Source organism: Rousettus aegyptiacus, unplaced genomic scaffold, assembly GCF_014176215.1.
Source record: "Rousettus aegyptiacus isolate mRouAeg1 unplaced genomic scaffold, mRouAeg1.p scaffold_m13_p_6, whole genome shotgun sequence".
Classification (NCBI taxonomy): Eukaryota; Metazoa; Chordata; class Mammalia; order Chiroptera; family Pteropodidae; genus Rousettus; species Rousettus aegyptiacus.
Window position 1 is genome coordinate 56,458,416 of NW_023416309.1, and position 17,126 is coordinate 56,475,541.

Sequence of the window (17,126 nt, forward strand, 5' to 3'; positions counted from 1 at the left end):
TTCCTCGGGGGCGGGGCCAGACTGCTCTGTAACCACGTGGCAGTGGCATTCACACCCTGTTCCTTAAAACCTGCAGAACTGCAGCGCACTGCAAGGGTTAATTATACTGTATGCAAATTATATCCGTATAAAAATTTTAAAAGCGCCAAAACAAATAATAAAAACAGATGACTTTCCTGTATGATCTCACTGCAGCCAGAGCGGCTCTTCCAACCGGTGCCGGGCCCACCCCACCGGCTCCCCAGGAAATCGCCTCTGTCCCCATTAGCAACGCCCAGAAGCGCTGCTGCCTGCTACAAACTTGCCCGCAATCCAGTGGCGCCGGCTGGGAGATGAACGCGGATGCCCCGCCAGGCCCGCGCCTGAACTGCTTTCACCTGGGGGCCCCTCCAGCACATCCAGCTTACCTCCAAACCCACGTGTCAGGAGGCAGGCCGGGACGGGCTCCCTGCAGCCGTCCTCCTCTCCGCAGGAAGGGCTCTGGCGGGGCTGGGTCTACCCTTGCTGGCGGCTGCCATCGTCACCCTGGGCGAGTCTGGGACTCAGGAAGGTGCAGGCACTAAGCCAGAAGCACCTCTGAGCTACCCCCAGAGGCCACACCCAGCCAAACAGGTCCTTGTCTGACGGTGCTGAGACCCTGGCTGCACCTCCATCCAGAGAACCCAGGTACCAAGGTACCAGTGCCAAAGGGCAGAGAGGCTCGGGGTCAGAGTTCACCCAGGGTCACACAGCAAGCTCAGGGCAGAGCCTCCCCCTGCTGGCTCCTTCCGTAGGGGAGGACTGCCACCACCCCGCGCCCTGTGTGAATGACCTAAGGGGAGGAAGAAAGTTTTTGACAACGGACAAAATGGCCTTGGGCTCTTTCTTGAAACCTGGGCCTGAAGGCCGCAGCAGGATCACGCCCTCCCCGGAGAGATGGACAGTGAAGCTCCAGCATAAGATAAACTGGGTCAGAACGGTGACTGACCCACCATGACCCCCCCACAAGCACCTGAGCGGCCCCAACCTCCTTCCTCTCCGCTCCACAGCCGGTGGGCACCCGGGCCTGCCAGCCTGTGTCCGGCACTCCTCTGACAGCTCCACCACTGTCACGCCCCCTACCCACGAAGCCCTCAGCTGGTCCCGCCTCCCAGGCACCACAGTTATGGCTCTAAAGCGCCTTGTCTGATGGCGGGACATCTGAACTCATCCGGGCTACCCCAGGACCCTCTGGCCCTCTCTTTGCATCTCCAGACCCACCCTTCCCACTGCCCCCCATCTCATTCTTGTCACTCCAACCGCAATGCCCCCCCTGAGAAGTTATTCAAGGTGAGTCAAGGGTCCACCATGTGTAGGCACACTTAACCCACATGGACACCCTGAGGTGGATGCGAGCCACGCCGCGACCCCTGTGAAGGCGCAGAAGCCCAAGGGGGGCATGGAGGTTACTCGCCCAAGGCCTTCTGCTAATTAGGACGGACGCAGGGAGTCTGGGACCAGAAACGCGAGTCTAGAAGTTATGTTCAGTCACAGCAGAGAACCACAAACCTCTTCTGATTCTTCCAGCCAGCCGGTCACCCTCCCTGACCCCTCCGCCTGGGAATGACCCACTCTCCCCCCATGCACCTAGCACCCCGCACCCACCCAGCTCTTGCACATTCCTCACTGCTCTGCTCAAGTGCAGAGGAGCTCCTCCTTGCTCCTGTCACGGCCCTGGCAGCCAGCACACAGTGCAAACTCGCCTTCCCTCCACGGGCAGTTTTCAGAAGCCGCAAATCCATCTCAATATCCCTGCATAAATTTCTACGAATCAGACTGAGTTACCTTATCATATAATGTAAAACTTTAAAACCCTATGCATAAAATATCATATATCTATTTTATTTGATCTCCTATATTATAAAGCTTTCCTAAATCTCTTACAGGTGGTTTTCCCAGTAATGCATAACTCCTTAATTGGGAAGTATACAAAACATAATTACACTGCCTAACTCCACAATATTGCTTATGGGAATAGCTCCGTTCACGCATCCTGCTTTATTCTGTATTTAATCTCTATTAAGATGTCTACATGCAAATAGATAGGTATGCTAGTCTTCATAAACACCATAAATCATAAAGTCATTTCTTTGCTAACTCAAGTCCAAAAACAGCCCCCAAAGACGCTGGGGCCCCGAAGGCTTCCACTCCTCGCATCAGAGCAGAGCCGGCGGCCTCTTCGCACGTGGCCCCGCGTCTCTTTGCCAGACAACGGGTAAGGTGGTAGCTGTAATTTCTCACAGTAAATGGCTCTGCACGCAACTCAAAGAGCACCCCTAACTTCCCTCAGAAAGCAGTAACCCCTCACCAGAAAGGCGATTCCTTCCAGCCCGAGTACAATTACCAACGGGGTACCGAGGAGCAGCACGAGGCCCCTGAAGTCATTCCTTGTCCAAGGATATCATACATGTCCTTTGCAAGCTCACCCTTCGACCAGCATGAGGAACTGAGGCCAAGGGCTCCAGACCCATAACCGAATGGACGCCCCTGCCCCCCTCCCTGCCTTCGAATGTGTGTGCACGCCCTTGTCCCCAGAACCGGGGTACCTGAACACACAGCGTGGTACTGGAGCTCAGATCCGGCTCCATCACCTAGTAACGGTGAGCCCCGCCGCGTGGCCGGTGAGTGAGACTGGTCTGCCGCCTCCACACCGGGCAGTGACCACGCGGCATCACCGTCTCACGTCGAGGCCGCTTGCTACTAAGAATGAAATAGGCGCCAAGTGTTTCTACAAACAAAACAAAGGTAAGTTGGCATCTAAGTGGAAACAAAAGCTATCGGCCTCGCCGAAGCTCATTAATTAATAAATTCATCAGCCGAGATAAAAAGGATTTGCCGCAATAAGCCTTTGCTTTCATTTCTGAGACGGAAGGTGTCGTCCCCGAATCCGAGCCTGGCGTCACGATGAAATCACGTGACCCGGCACAGGGGAACTCCTGGAGGTCCGCTTCCTTCACCTGCACGGTGAGGCGGACGTGCCTCGCGCTGGCCCCGCAGTCGAGCTCACGCCGGTCACCGCGAAAACTGCCAAGGCTGGTGCACCCGCCTTCGACGCACTGTGTACGGACATTCAGAGTGCGCTTCGCGGAGGGGCTCCTGTCTTAACAAAACTGCGTTTGTAAAAAGCATTTCTCCCCTTGCCAGGCTGCAGTGACACACAGCCCAGCGCTGCTCAATGGACACTGCGGACGGGTCAAGAAAGTTCAATGACAAGTGCATCTGAATATGGAACCGGCTCCGATTTTAACGGCCGCACAGGAAATGGCCCTCGTGATCCTAGGAGTGCCCGCTGCTGTTCAAGGGAGTAAGAGGATTCTTTTTCAACGAAAAAAGTGAGACCAAGTCGGGCAGAAACCCCTATTTCCACTTTCAAATCTATTCATTCAGATTCGGGGGGAGGGTGTTCGAGTTATGTAAAATCCTTCAATCATTTGTCATGCCAAATGTTCGAAAACTTGACTCAAGTGGGCGGCTGTGTTGAGGAGTGGTTTGTTTTGAAAGAAAGTCTGTGTGCTGTTGGCAGGTCCGGGTCTGGCTGCTTAAGAACCCACCGCCTCCCAAGGAGTTTGCTAAAAATACAGATGGTCGGGCCCCACCTGGAGCTTCTTCCAACAGGATGCTGCGTGGAGCCCCAGGAGACCGACTGCCGGCCAGGGGTGCCCTGGAGATGCCCCCTACTCCAGAGGCCGCCCTCTCGAACCACTGGGCACCTCCCCAGGGACTGCATGAGTCACTCTCACATGAAAACTACCAAGCCCACAGCCAGGCTCCTACCACTAAACGCACTAACCTCCACTCCGGGGGCAGAGCTGTGCTGGGGTGGGCTGAAGGGTACTAGCAGTCGCCACTGCCTTCCGACACAAGAGGACCTCTCCCTGTCCTGGAAAGACCCTAAGCCCAACAGCATGCTCCGGAGGATTGTAGGGAAACACACCACGTGGAGCGTGAACAAGGCAGAGGCGGGAAGGGAACCTATTCGCGATGACATCGCCACCACCAGCGCCGCCGTAACGACCAGCGCGGCCACCGTTTCTGCTGCTCTCACCAACATCTGTGACGCCAGTGACAACGGTGACGGGCGGCTAACGTCTGAGCACTTCCCGTGCGCATCCGCATCTCATTTACTGTGCGTGCTCCTTGGGATTTGCGAATGTGGAACTATGACATCCTGACCCCTGACCCCCAGATGCCCCTGCATTCCAGCTCCGGCTGCCTGCCAAGGACATTTTCAAGGCTCATCTCGCTCTCCAAGTGAGACTTTTTTAACGGCATGCGTTGAGCTCAAAAGAAACTGCTGGTCCATGAAATGACCAGCCTGCCCTGAAGGTGACAAATGGTCTCTTCCACAGACCCTGAGAGGACATCTTCCCAAACACGGTCCCCCAGCCCCGGCCTCACCATCTCGCACCCCCGTGATGTACTCCCAGCACCTGGACCCCACCCGATGCGCGAGGGAGCAGCGCTGCCCAGGGGTTCGCGTCCGCAGCCAGGCCGCGCTGGCCCTCGTGAGCGCCCCCCAGTCAGCCCCTGCGGCTCAGTGAGTGCCCCAGAGGTGATTAAGTCCTACCCATCTCCAGGGCCCAGTCAGGGAGGGACACACGCAAACACACACGGTGACAGCGAATCAGCTGCCCAGTGGGACCCCGGACTGTCACCAGACTCACCACTGCCCAAGCGCCCGCCACACACCGGGGCAGCAAATCCAGCAAGCCACCCGCCGCCTGCAGCACTCCAGAGGCGCTGACCCTGCCAGGAAGGAGGCCAGGTCGAGGCCGCCTGTGCTGAGCTTCACCTGCTCTGCGCAGCCGGGGGGGAGCAGGTGCGCCGAGCCCCCTGGCCGTCCTCAGGCAAGAGGCAGGCAGCACCCAGACACTTACTTGTTCTTCCTTCTCCGGGAAGGGAAAGTAGGTCTTAAATGGAAAGTAAATATTTTACTAGGCATTTCTCGAGTGACCTAATGCAGAGTAACATTCCACAGTCTAAAAACAACCTCCTGAATGGGTCCAGTTCGTTACAGTGGCCCCAGGAATCCAGAAGAGGGGCCGTCCCTGAACCCCGACGGGCCCACCCCTCCCCCTTCCCCACCCCACGCTGTGGATTCCGGGTAATTTTTCACAGCACCAGGATTCCCGTCTCCCACCCCTTCACCTGGCACTTCACCTGGCTCCATAAAACTCAGCCACCTCTCCGTGCAAAGAATGAAACCGCCCTCTGTGTGGGGCCCCCGCCCTCACCCCGGCCCCCACCCCGTGTGCATCCGATGCTCTTGCTGCACCCGGTAGGTTGGGTGGGGGGGGGGGCACACCGCACCTCCAGGAAAGAGTGGCTGAGTTACTTATTTATTTTGGATTTTTAAAAATTTAACCGACACCTCCGACGTGTCGGGCCTATTCTAAGCACTTTACAAACATGACCTCGTTGAATCGCGCAGCACGCACGCCCTGTTCCCGCATCCTGGGTTTGGAAGCGGAAGCCCTCTGCCAGGGCTCAGCACATCCCAAATGCAGTCAAGCACCTCCTTCCGCCCATCCCTCACCACTTCCCCGACCAGTCTGTCCCATCTGATGCCGCCTCCTTGCTGGTGACCATGTGTGCATCTCACTGCCTGCAGCAACCACTCTGAGGGCAGGGCCGGCCATTTCTCCTCGGGCCGGCCTCAGTTCTGCACAGGAGGGCAGTCCTTCGAGTGGTGCCCCTCCCTCGCCAACAAAGTGAGCACGCAGGTGACACTGAGGACAGCCCAGTGCTCCAGGAGTGCTGCCAGGGGGGCCCCGAACAAAGCTTTTGGATCCGAGCCTACAGCCCTGATGTGCCAAGTAATCACCAGGCTGCAAAACTCCCAGCTACAGGGAAGGCCAAAAGGTGGTCCCTGCACTGACCCCACCCCCTTCTCACAAAGGACAATGAACCCAGACGTGACTCCCCCAGTCACTCTCTGACCGCCCCCCACCCCCACCCCCACCCCGCCTTTGCCCAGGGCTGCCCTAGAAGATGAAAGGAATTAGAAGGGGAGAGGAAAAAAAAAAAAACCTTTTAATCTCCCTTGCAGAGAAACATTTTAAAGAACCAGAGTTCTACTTGCAACGTGTTTCAAGTGGTTTTTGCTGATCCTTTGGAGCTTCTAAGCTCTCGGGCCCGGCTGAGCCGTCGATGGCACAGCCCAAACGGTTAGTCACAGGCCCAGTCCCTTGACGTCCCTCCCTGGGAGACCAGGGACTCGAATCCGCCAAGCTTGCAATTACTGCGAAGAAAACTCAGGTCGCTTGGAGCCACTTCCTTTGTCCACCTCACTTGGAGCACATCTGGCCAGATTAGGGAGGAAAAAAAATTACCCGCCGTTCAAAGTCCTTAAATACTCAGGAAGACATCATTACAGACAGAATTCCAACCTTAATTCTGAAATCTCCTGGCTTTTGTCAGCTGAAGCCACATTCTTAATCCCAGGCTTAGTTGAGAAATGAGAAGAAAGAATGTGTGTGTGGAAAAATAAAAACCTCTCGGCCCTGCGTGCAAAGCATCTTGGAGGGGCAGGGAGGGCGACGGAAGTCTGCGGCAAGGCCGCGGGGAGGAAAACGGGGTCTCGGGGGACTGGCCCGCTCACGGCGGCACCAGCCCGGGCACGCCGGGACCTGTCGGACTGGCATCGAGTCCCGCCGGGGGGGCTGGATGCCGAGCCCAGGGGCTTCTCTGCAGAGCCAGGGGACCCTGACGCCCAGAACGGGACAAGGATCCTCACCTCCCACACCACAGCCCCAGACGGGTTCTGAGACCACCCACGAATCCTGGCTCCCATCAAGAACTGCCTGCCGTGGCCAGCCAGCAAGGGCTGATAAAGCCGCAGGGGACCTCAGAGCACTCCTGGCCTAGCCGCCTTCGGCCCAGGCCACATCCACTTTCCAGGCGACCTGGCCAGGAGGCGGCTCCGCCCTTCTCACGTCCTCCAGAAGCACGCTGGGGAGGCCTGAGGAGGGAGCCGGCCCGCCACGCGCCACTCCCTCCGTGTGGGGTGAGGAGGGATGGAGACCAGTTCCAAAACTGCAGGGGGGACTTAAAATGGGCAGAACATAATCATTACCCACGCTGGGGCTGAGCAAGCGCAGCCCGGCTACTGTGACCCGCTGGTCAACAGATCCCCGCCAGCACCCCCGTCAACCCCACGGAGACCAGGCGGACCCTGGAGGCCCAGGCCGCGTGGACACTGCGTCTCTATGCAGCCCCGGTCACTCTGAAGCCTTGGGCCACCAGCACAGGGCTTCAGGGATTTCCCAAGCACCCCTGTGTTTGCAAGCACCCACGTGTTCGCTAGAGGAAGAGAAGTACAGTTGGGAAGGAAGGTAATTCATAATTAAAGGAAAGCCTGTTTTTCAGGAAAATCTCCGCCTCATGGGGACCTTACCTTAAAGGAAGCCAAGGTCAGTGGGAAAGCTCCTGCGTCACCTGCTCTGGGTGCCTCTCGGGTGAGTTAACCACTAGGGCAGGGCTCCATCCCAGATTTCAGGGCACACCCAGCTTTGTGCCGTTCCCTTTCAATTCTCTGATAGCCTCTTTGAAAAGAAGAAGGCTGTTCCTTTTGCCCGGGAGTATTCATTCAAATTCCTTTCTAAGGCCAAGGCGAAGGCGGGGTGGCGGCCCAGGAGGTTTGCCTGGCAGAGTCACGTTTCTGGCTGGTTTTCACAAGAGTGGTGCAAAGAGACTCTTCCAAGGAGGTGAAATCCCCACCATCTTCCCTGTCTCTTTCCCCGGATCCCCCAATGCTGAGCAATAGGAACCAACTCCTAGAGCGAGAGGTGCACAAGGCATCCAAGTGGAAAGGGAGAAGCAGCTGGCGGGAGGGGGGTGCCCCACCCACCTCCAGCCCCTCCCCCAAGTGAGGTGCTCGCACAGGAAGGAGGGGTCACTTTGAGAAGGCAGGAGATCACTAGCCCGGACCAGAAACTTGGAAATCTCAGTCATACCTACTGGTAATTGTGAGACCTGGCCACTAAATCCTATTTTACCACACGTACAAAAAAACCCCTAAGCACTATGAAAGCTAGCCACACAATCCTAGGGGGTGGGGGTGGGGGTGTGTTCTTGGGGCTGAGGAGTTGCATCAGAGACATCCAGATGGAGGGCAAGGGAGAAAATGAGATCGTAAGGCTGGAAGGGGTCTTAACTTGCCTAGTGTGGCAGAGCCATCTCCAAATGTACCCAAGTCAAAGGCCAAGACTTCTCAGTCAATCAGAGAGAGCAGAGCCAGATGGAGCTGGAATAGAGAAACTTAGGGCCTCCTAACTTAACCTTCCTGACTCTCGGTTTCTTCACCAGTAAAACAGGGACTTCTTTCTGCATTGGAGAGAATGTGAGACTAAATGAAACAATGTGATCAGAGCAACAGCACTGAGCCTGGCCCTCAAGGCCCTTCTGGGTGTCTGTCCTTTGCCTGCAGAGTGTGTGGTCCAGCGGGGGAGCCCTGTCTCCTGAGCCAAGCTGGTCATTAACCAAGAAAGTCTAGTGAACTTAAAACAGGCCTGGTCCAGGAAACTATATAGAAATCCCCAACTGGCATTAGAGTGTGAGATCCTAACGAAAGATCACTAATCAAAGAAGGAAATGAAAACAAGCCAGACTTCCCATCGCCCCTGCGTGACCTGGAAGCACAAGCCTGGCCTGAGAGAGGTCATTGTTTCTGCGAGGCCCATTTGAATCCGGGAGGACATGCCAGCTTCAGGGGCAACCTGGAACTCTCGTCTCCCCTCTGCTCTCGGGGCGGCAAGAGGAGGCTCCCAGGGTAGGCAGCCCCTCTCGCACCAGGAAACCCTGCTGGAGCCTCACTGCTCACAAACAGCAAGACGGGAGTGTCATGGGCAAGTCTCCCAAGTGCCTCCTGCACCTGACGTCACCCTGACCCTGCTGTGAAAACCCAATGCAACGTACACCAAGAGTCTAGTGAGAGTGACAAAGAGAATCAGTAAATAAATGCTCAATAAATGGTAGTTATACTGTTACCTTAACGAAAATAAGAACTATTTAAATGACCTGAAAGATATCCTGAGCAACCCATCAACTCTGCAAGGATAGAAGGAGCCGAACACACAGGAATTCCTCTGCCAAGGAGAAGAGGGTGCAAAGTGGAAGAAGCCCCAGGTCCTGCTGGCTCGCAGAGCAGAGGAAGCAGTCAGCTCCCTGGTCACGGATGGAGTCGCGGGAAGGCGTGGGCAGCCCTGCAGCGTCCTGCAGCAACTGCCTCCGCTCCCTGTAGTACGATTCAAACACCCAGATCGGAAAGCTGAGGCCGGGACTGCGGCCTCCTGTCTAGCAATGTGGCCGTTTACCATTTGTTGCATCTTGGCCACCATCATGCAGTCAATCAACAAACTAGTCTGTTCACTAGGAGAAAGGGGGTGGGGGCACACGGGAGGGACTACGCCACCGCAGGCCTGGGGCTCTGGAGCCCGCTGCTATCACTGGGGGTGGCCCGGGCACGGTCCCGCCAGGTGCCTGATCACGGGTTTGGGGTCCACCTCGGGGTGCCACTCATCCTGTGGATCCCTCCCCGTCTGGGCTCAGAGGACAGGGAAGGGTGCGGGCTGGCGACACCGACGGTGTGGATCCCCTCCATCCAAGGTGACCCCCGCACAAAGGCCTGTGGAGAGACAGGTGGGCAGAGGGGGCAGGGCCGTTTCTATCACCAGCCTCCCCATTTACAAGTGAAAAGTCGAAGCCACAGGGAGGGGCGCTTCCGGGGGACTCAGGTGTAGGTGTGGGGAGCAGGCAGCCAACTCCGCAGAGGGGGAGGGGCGGGCGCTAGGTCCGCGGGCCCTCCTCACCTGCCGGTCCTGGAACCCCGGAACCCCGCCGTCCTTCCCGCAGGGCCGAGCTCCCGGGCTGGCCAGGCGCGGCGTGGGAAGGCGGCCAGACCCCGCCCCTGCAGGTGGAGAGCAGGTAGAGCTTGGCCAGGTGCGGCGGGCTGCCTTTCATCCAGGCCCAGCTTTGCCCTCCCCGCAGCAGAAGGTCGCGCAGGAGACCGGAAGTCGCCCTGGGTTCAGCCTGGACGGAACGCAGCGTTGCCCCGGGCCCCCAAACCCACGCGCGACAGAGACGCGAGTCGAGGAACAGCCTCTTTACACGACTCAGGGGCGGCAATTCAGTGTTTCTTCCTCGCATAAAATAGGAATTGCTCTAATTACATAGCCCGTAGGAGCGTCGTGAAGATTAATGGCTGTGAAATGTTTTTAAGATCAAAAACATTCTGAGATTTTACTTTAGGCACTTACATGTGCATATTGATATCTGTACAGAAAAATATACTCTTTACTGACTGCCCCCCGGAGTGACTTCTGGCCCGTAACCAGAAAGCACTGAGAAAAAGGTTCATGTCTGTGTGTTTGTGGGTCAGAAACCAGTCCCACTGGGCTTCCATGCTGGGTTTCCTGCTCGCCTCGTCCAGCATCGGCCTGCCACATAGACTTCTGGAGAAGAGACTAGAAAATCTGAAAAAATATTTTTCACCCCTACTGGGAGGAAATCATGGCACCCTGGCCCCCCACCCCAGTTCATTAGGCAGATGCAGGGCACCTCGGGGTCTCTGGTGTTTGGCCACTCCCAGACCCAGTGGCCACCCAGCTCAGCCAGTGCCAGGAGCCCACGCACCCCATCTGGCCCGGCAGCTCCCACACGGGGCCTCCCTGGTGTCACCAGCATGCTGTCCCTCCCAGCACTGCAAGCCCATGTGACCAGGAGACGCTGAAAGTTCTCAATCCCCTCAACTGTTCTGGGCCAGGCTGTTAGGAGCTCTCTGGGGCCCTCCCTGCCCGCTGCCGGTGCTGGCGGCACTCCAGGTGGACAGGCCCAGGGGCTGCAACATCCTATGGGCTCTCCACGGCCCACGTGAGCCTGAGGGCACGGCCCCTACCCCTTCCCTAGGCCCACCTGAGCCTGAACCAGCATGGGATGAACCGTAACTTTGTACTTCTGGGCTGGCGGACTGCACTAAAGACATCCATAAAGTCTCAGCCCTTTCCCAGCCTCTCGCCCCTATGGCCTCTCAACCCTACCCGAAGGAACTTCGCCTGCAGTTCCCCCCTTTCCCTCCTCCCCACACCTGGGGAGAGGTACAACACCCACACTTCCAGGTTTGATTTGGGCCTTTACACCTATCAAATGATTCTTGCTAGCCTCGACATTAAGCAGGCTTTTTAAACTGCCATGCCGGAAAAAAAAAAAAAAAATCCCATTAGGCCAGAAGAGTTTGACCTCTATGATCTCGGTCCACGGTTCCTTCCAAAGCAACTTCCTGGGATTCCGTGACTCCATAATGAAGTTTTTGTTTGTCCTGGGATAGGGCAGATAGCTTGCTGGAGGCCAGATTTCAGGCATGGCTGGCGCACAGCAGTGAGTTCACAACCCCTGGGCTAGCTGCGGAAAACCCACACACCACGGATGTTACTCGTCCTTTAAAAAGGCCCTGCCCGGGTTCTGCCGCAACCTGGGCTGCGAAGTGACACAGAAATATTGCTATTATTCCCAATTAGTCTTCAAGCCAGTGAACAATGTCTCTCCTCAAGTCATAATTAAGGACCTATTTTAATGCAAAAACTACATTTCAGATCAGAAGAGCACTTTTGAAGGGAGTGAAAGTAACAACACAAAGGTGTGTTGTTGTTTTTTTTCTTTTTCCAAGTGGGAAAGATTTTAAGAACCACAAGGCTGAAAAGCACTCCTCCCCCACCCCCATCCCCGAACTGTTTTGCGCTCCCAGAAAACAACAGGCGAAGGTGAGACTGCCTGCCAGGTTCAAGCAGCAAGAGCTGCTTGGGATTAACACCCTCTCTACACCAATCGACCCCTCCAGAAAGACAAGGCTGGCATTTGGGAAAGAAGTCACAATTCTCCATACAACCCAAAGCACCACTTGCCCCATGAGTAAGAACCCAACTGCTTTATCGAAATTTTCGTGAATATTAAACCAACTCTGGGCAACCATCTGTTAAATTTAGTTACAGAAACAGTTAAACCAGGTCACTTCTAAAACTGCGGAGGGACTAGGCTAGACAGATGGAAAGGTGAACGGGCGCCGTGGTCCTGACCAAGTGGCCTGGGCCGAAATCGGAACTGGGATCAGCCAACAGGGGTCAATGTCTACCCTGATTGCACTTAGGGTAGGGGTTAAATAGGGGGGTGACAGGAGGGCCTGTCACTTTAGCTACAGAGTTGGCTCCACTCTGGGACGTCCTCAGCTCCCGTGTGGAAGCCGGCGTGCACTGTGAACGGAGAAGGAAGCTGCAATCCACACGAGTGTTTTCGGCAGCTGTGCAACACGAAAATCCAACAAAACCTCATTTTAAAGGGCGCACTTTCCCAAACACTACAAACGAACTAAAAACGACTTTAACATGAGGAGTAATAAAAATAAACACAACTGCTTCCCGTGACTTCAGATGCCTCCACTCCTGGCAAGAGTTGAATATTTCTTAAAATATTTGGGGGGGGGGGTGTTTTTTACACTTTTCTTTGAAGGACCCTACTACCTGCTTTTAGGATCTTTCCCTCAAAAAAGCAGATTACTGGGAGGAGAAGCACACAAAGTTCCTTGGCGGTCCAGAAAAGACCACCTTCTATGGAAAACTCTGGAATGGGAGCAGGCCCGTGGCCCCTATCCCCATGCCAGGCAAAGACGGATGAATGGGACGCGGGTTCCCATCCGTCTGCGGCTCCTGAAGTTTCTGTGTCCTCCAGCCGTTAGAAGAATGAAGGCGAAACTGCCCCTCGGCGCTCGGTGTCAACATTCCCCACAAACAATGGCCTGGCTCTCTCCCTATTGTACATTCTGTATTCATTTGTGAATCCCCCTTTTTTTCCCTTTCTGCACAATGTGCAAAGCCCTGCTTTTCACTGGTGAGGTCCTGAATGCCCAAGTGCAGCCATCATTTAGGCTCTAAACATCCATAATGATGGCTAACAGCAAACTACAGATCATGCCCAAACATTTAATTTGCAAATGTCATTTGTCACAACGATGGCTTTTGGGTACTATCCATTAAATGAGGATCAAAAGAAACACCTAACACTTTAAAAATTATATTGAAGTTCTTTTTTTTTTTTTTTTTGGCAATTGTTAACTATAATTTTCCAAATCCAGAGATACGGTTTAAAAAAAAAAAACTCTTTCATAAGTCTTTGATACATATTCCATCAAACATATAGACTTGAATAAAAATTAACTTCAAAAGATTAGGTTAGGGGAGAAGTCACTCATTTTCCATTTTGCCTTCTGTCCCAAAGTGCAGTCAGCGTAGTGGCGTGAATCAGGACAAGCTCGCCAGCTGTAAGGGAGAAAACGGAAACCTGCCCGGGCAGTTCGGCCTCGAGACTGTGATCTATTAAAAGTTTTCACTAAGGGAGGCCCACACGAGCATTCCTTAGCTAGCAGTTTGCAAAAAGATGTGGGGGAATCAAATAAGCACCTCGCCATTTCCCACTCTGTGGGATCGCTTCTGCTAAGCACTTCTTTCCAAAGGGTCAGGCAAACTGCACTTCCATTTTTTTTAATTACTACAAAAATGTGTTCCACCCTCTGTAATGGAACGATCAGCCGGAGGGTGGAAATATTATCTGAGTTGTGTCCTGCCTAACAGATAAATTTCCTTTCCCAATCACGTACTGCATGAATATGTGTGTGTGTGTGTGTGTGTGTGTGTGTGTGTGTGTGGCCTGTATCAGGGACACAGGACACTTGGGCTGCTGTTCTTCACTGATACAAAGATTATTAACAGAGGAACCCAGGCTGCACTCACATACATTACGATGACAGGCTTTCTGTACTGAAATGACAGTGGTAAAAAAAATGACAACTAGGGTGGCCATTCTACCGTTGCTGTAAACTCTTTTTTTTTTTCCATTTAGGAAAAGCGTTAAGTGCAAAGGGTATAACTTTGCCTTCAAAAATGATTCATGATGGAGAGAACTGCAGGCCGATGGCACTCTGGTGGGCTTCTCCCGGTGAGACGTCTGGCCTTTTTGTTTTTAATCGGCGCATCTCAAGGATTTCAAACGGTGTGAGCCACCCTGAGCTCCCTTTGCTTCGGGATTTTGATAGTTCCCAGAAAAACAGCCTCTTGAAATCCAGCGCGATGCTTGTTCAGGACCTTTTTCACATCCCCGTCCTTTATTTACCTTGTGGCTCACTACACAGACACTGAAAAAGTGGCACGTTGATTTCGTAGTTTTGTTTGTTGTTGAGGCTGTTTCATCTCTCTCTGGAACGTTTTTTCAGACTTAAGAATAGGATTTCTGTTTGGAGTTTTAAAAGTCAAGAGTAAAGTCATTGATTATTCCCTGAAAGGGTAACTGACTGGCTAGTTAATAATTATACAGATAGCAAGTTTTCCTATTTCATCTTGTGTACACAACTAAGATTAACAGCCAGGGAAAGCAAACGAGAGACTCCACAGGGACAGGGACAGGTGTGCCCTGAGTCTTAAAAGGCCAAAATATCTCACAAAGTATGTCACTGGTGTATTTTTACGATAGCTAGTAGTGTTGGTTTTTAAGTAGCCAAACTTTTTTACTTTCTTAACTTTAGAGAAACACATTTTGCAAATATTTCTTGGCCGAGTAGATGACAAAATCCTAGACAGAAGTTGCAACTCATGCCTAGCAAAGAAATACACTTTAGAGACAAAAGAGGTTTTTCTTTAAAAAACAAAAAAAAAATCTCAGTTGAGCAAAGGTAATTCAACCTGCCCCTCCCCCCAGAGAACACCCATCAAGGGCCCGTTTCAAAGATCCCAAGTGAAGTCATAAATAACACAGGGCCCTGAGCACGATCTGCAAAGCCACCCCGCCCTCCACTGTTCCTCATTAAGGAACAATTAGAAAGGAGAGTGACCACATAGCCCCTTAGCCTTATCTTCCCAAACAGGAAATAGTTAAACCAAAAAGCACCTTCTCAGGTTCAAAACAAGCTCCAAATTCAAGATTTTAAAATTCTCTCTAATAACTGCTTTCTACAGGGACAAACTGGGGTCCCCTACCCCAGGGGTACAGAAAACCAATCAAGAGCCATAAATCCCCTTAGCCTTCCAGCTTCACTTCCTTGTACTGGGGGGAGGGGGTGACCCGACATCAACACTTACACTAAACCCCTCAATGCTCTACAGAAATATGCTGGCTTATTTCCTTTGTTTGGTCCTGTTATACTTGATCAAGTGTGAACGATTAAACTGGTTTCATTAAAAGCAAGTGCATTGACGGCTGACATCCAACTTCAATGGCAACTGTAAGCATATTTTGCAAGAAGGAGGGCCTGCTTTTTTGCTTGAAACCTACCATCTCATTAACTTTTCTTTGGGGGGCAATAAAAAGGGCACTAGAGGTTTTTACAGGAGAGCGTCAGAGCAGTTCTGAGGGCTGATGCCAGACAAAAGGATATTTAATGCTTCGACACTAGAATACAGTCCTGTTGCTTAAAATAAAGAAATCCTGTTCCAATATTAAAGCTGCTCTGACTGAAAGTGTTTAATTAGCATTTTGAATATCACTTTATAATTGCTGTAAGAAGTACTCTTTGAAATCAAATGATTATAAAAACAAGATCCTTTAAAGTCCCATTACTTCAAAACGTAAAAGGATTATTGAAAAAATTTTAAAAAGTGGAATTCTCCGAAGTATGCGAAAACTAACTAGTTCTACTTCGAGAGCCCCAGAGGCAGAACAGCAGTCTTGGGTCCTGTACACGAAGTAATTCTCAAACTGCCTTTGAACCCAAGCACCTAGCAGGGGAGACATTCTTTGAGAGACTCGCAGGAGTTCGATATATTTCGCCAAAGTCCGGAGACAGAATCATTTTGTCATCCAACCAAAATATACGTCCCCTCCAAATTATCCATGTCATTTAAAAATATACCAGTCTCTAGAATATCCAACAGAATTGCAAATAAGGCACTTAGCATTTGAAATTCCCAATGCATATTTATAGAACAGAATTCTCTTGTCTATCCTTCAAGCCACTCACATCTGACTCTCTAAGAACTTAACCCGATCTCCGATCTTTAAAGAAAAAAAACGGGGGAAAAATCCAGAAAGATACGTGTGCCCCGGATAGGGCAAGTGAGCCCGGCATGACGACGTAGGCCACTGCCAGCAGCCTCCCCCGCAAGGACGCAGAGCGAGCAGGAATTCTACAAAAAAATTCTCCTTTTCCCTGTAAAATACTAAACAGGGGGACCCCTGGAGCCAACTGCTGCTTAGGCCGCCTCCGGAAAAAGTATTCGGGGGCGGAGGGGGGATCACCGCACGTCCGCACACGCACACTCGGTGCCCGAGCCCATCCGCGGCGGCGGAATGCGAGGCACTGGAGTGTGAGTACGCGCGCGTGTGTCTCGCCGCGGCCGGCGGTGACCGCGCCGAGCGCCCGGGCCCGCGGCCTCCCCGCGCCACGGCGCCGCGTGGGCTGCGGGCGGCCGGCCGCGCCGCGGGGCCCCGCGCGGGAGGAAGGCCCCGGCGCGCCCCGGCTCCCGCGCGCCCCGGCCCAACTTGCCCCGGGGCGCTGGGACGAGCGCGAGGCGGAGAAAGAAAGGCGCTCCGCCTGGGCCGCGCGGTCCGTCCCGGCCACGCAGCACGAGGAGGCGAGGGCGCCCGCGGCGGCCGGGTCCCCGCCGCCCGGGGCGCGCCCTCGCCGGCCCCTCCTGCGAAACTTTTTCTTTTTCAGTTCGCCCCACCCGAAAAGTGCGGCCCGGGCGGGGGAGGCGGGCGGGCCGGGATCGCGGCGGCGGCGGCGGCGGCCGCGGGCGAGAAGGAAGTGGTGCCCGCGGGAGCGCGGCCGGGCGGAGGAAATGCCCGGCCCGCCCGGCCCCCGGCCCCCGCCCGCCGCCCGCCGCCCGCCGCGGCCCGCGCCCCCGCCCCGTGGCGACTTTGGCGGGCCGAGCCCGGCGCGGCAGCGGCGGCGGCGGCGGCGGCGGCAGATGTGGCCCGGCTGCCCAGCGGAGCCAACAATGCGGGGCCGGCAAAACAAAAGGGTTCCACTTCGCCTCCTTCCCCGTCTTTCGCTTGCGCTCCCGGGGCGCCGCGCGGGATCCTCGGCCAGCAGGGGCCGCTTCCCCGGGGGCCCTGGGCCGCGCGCGCCCCCA

General features: G+C 54.3%; 1 protein-coding gene across 3 annotated transcripts in view; it reads right to left on the minus strand.

Annotated features, from left to right (window-relative positions):
• The window catches only part of CTBP2 (C-terminal binding protein 2), a 133,683-nt gene that overhangs the window by 115,303 nt on the left and 1,254 nt on the right, over positions 1-17,126 (minus strand). The window lies entirely within an intron of this gene.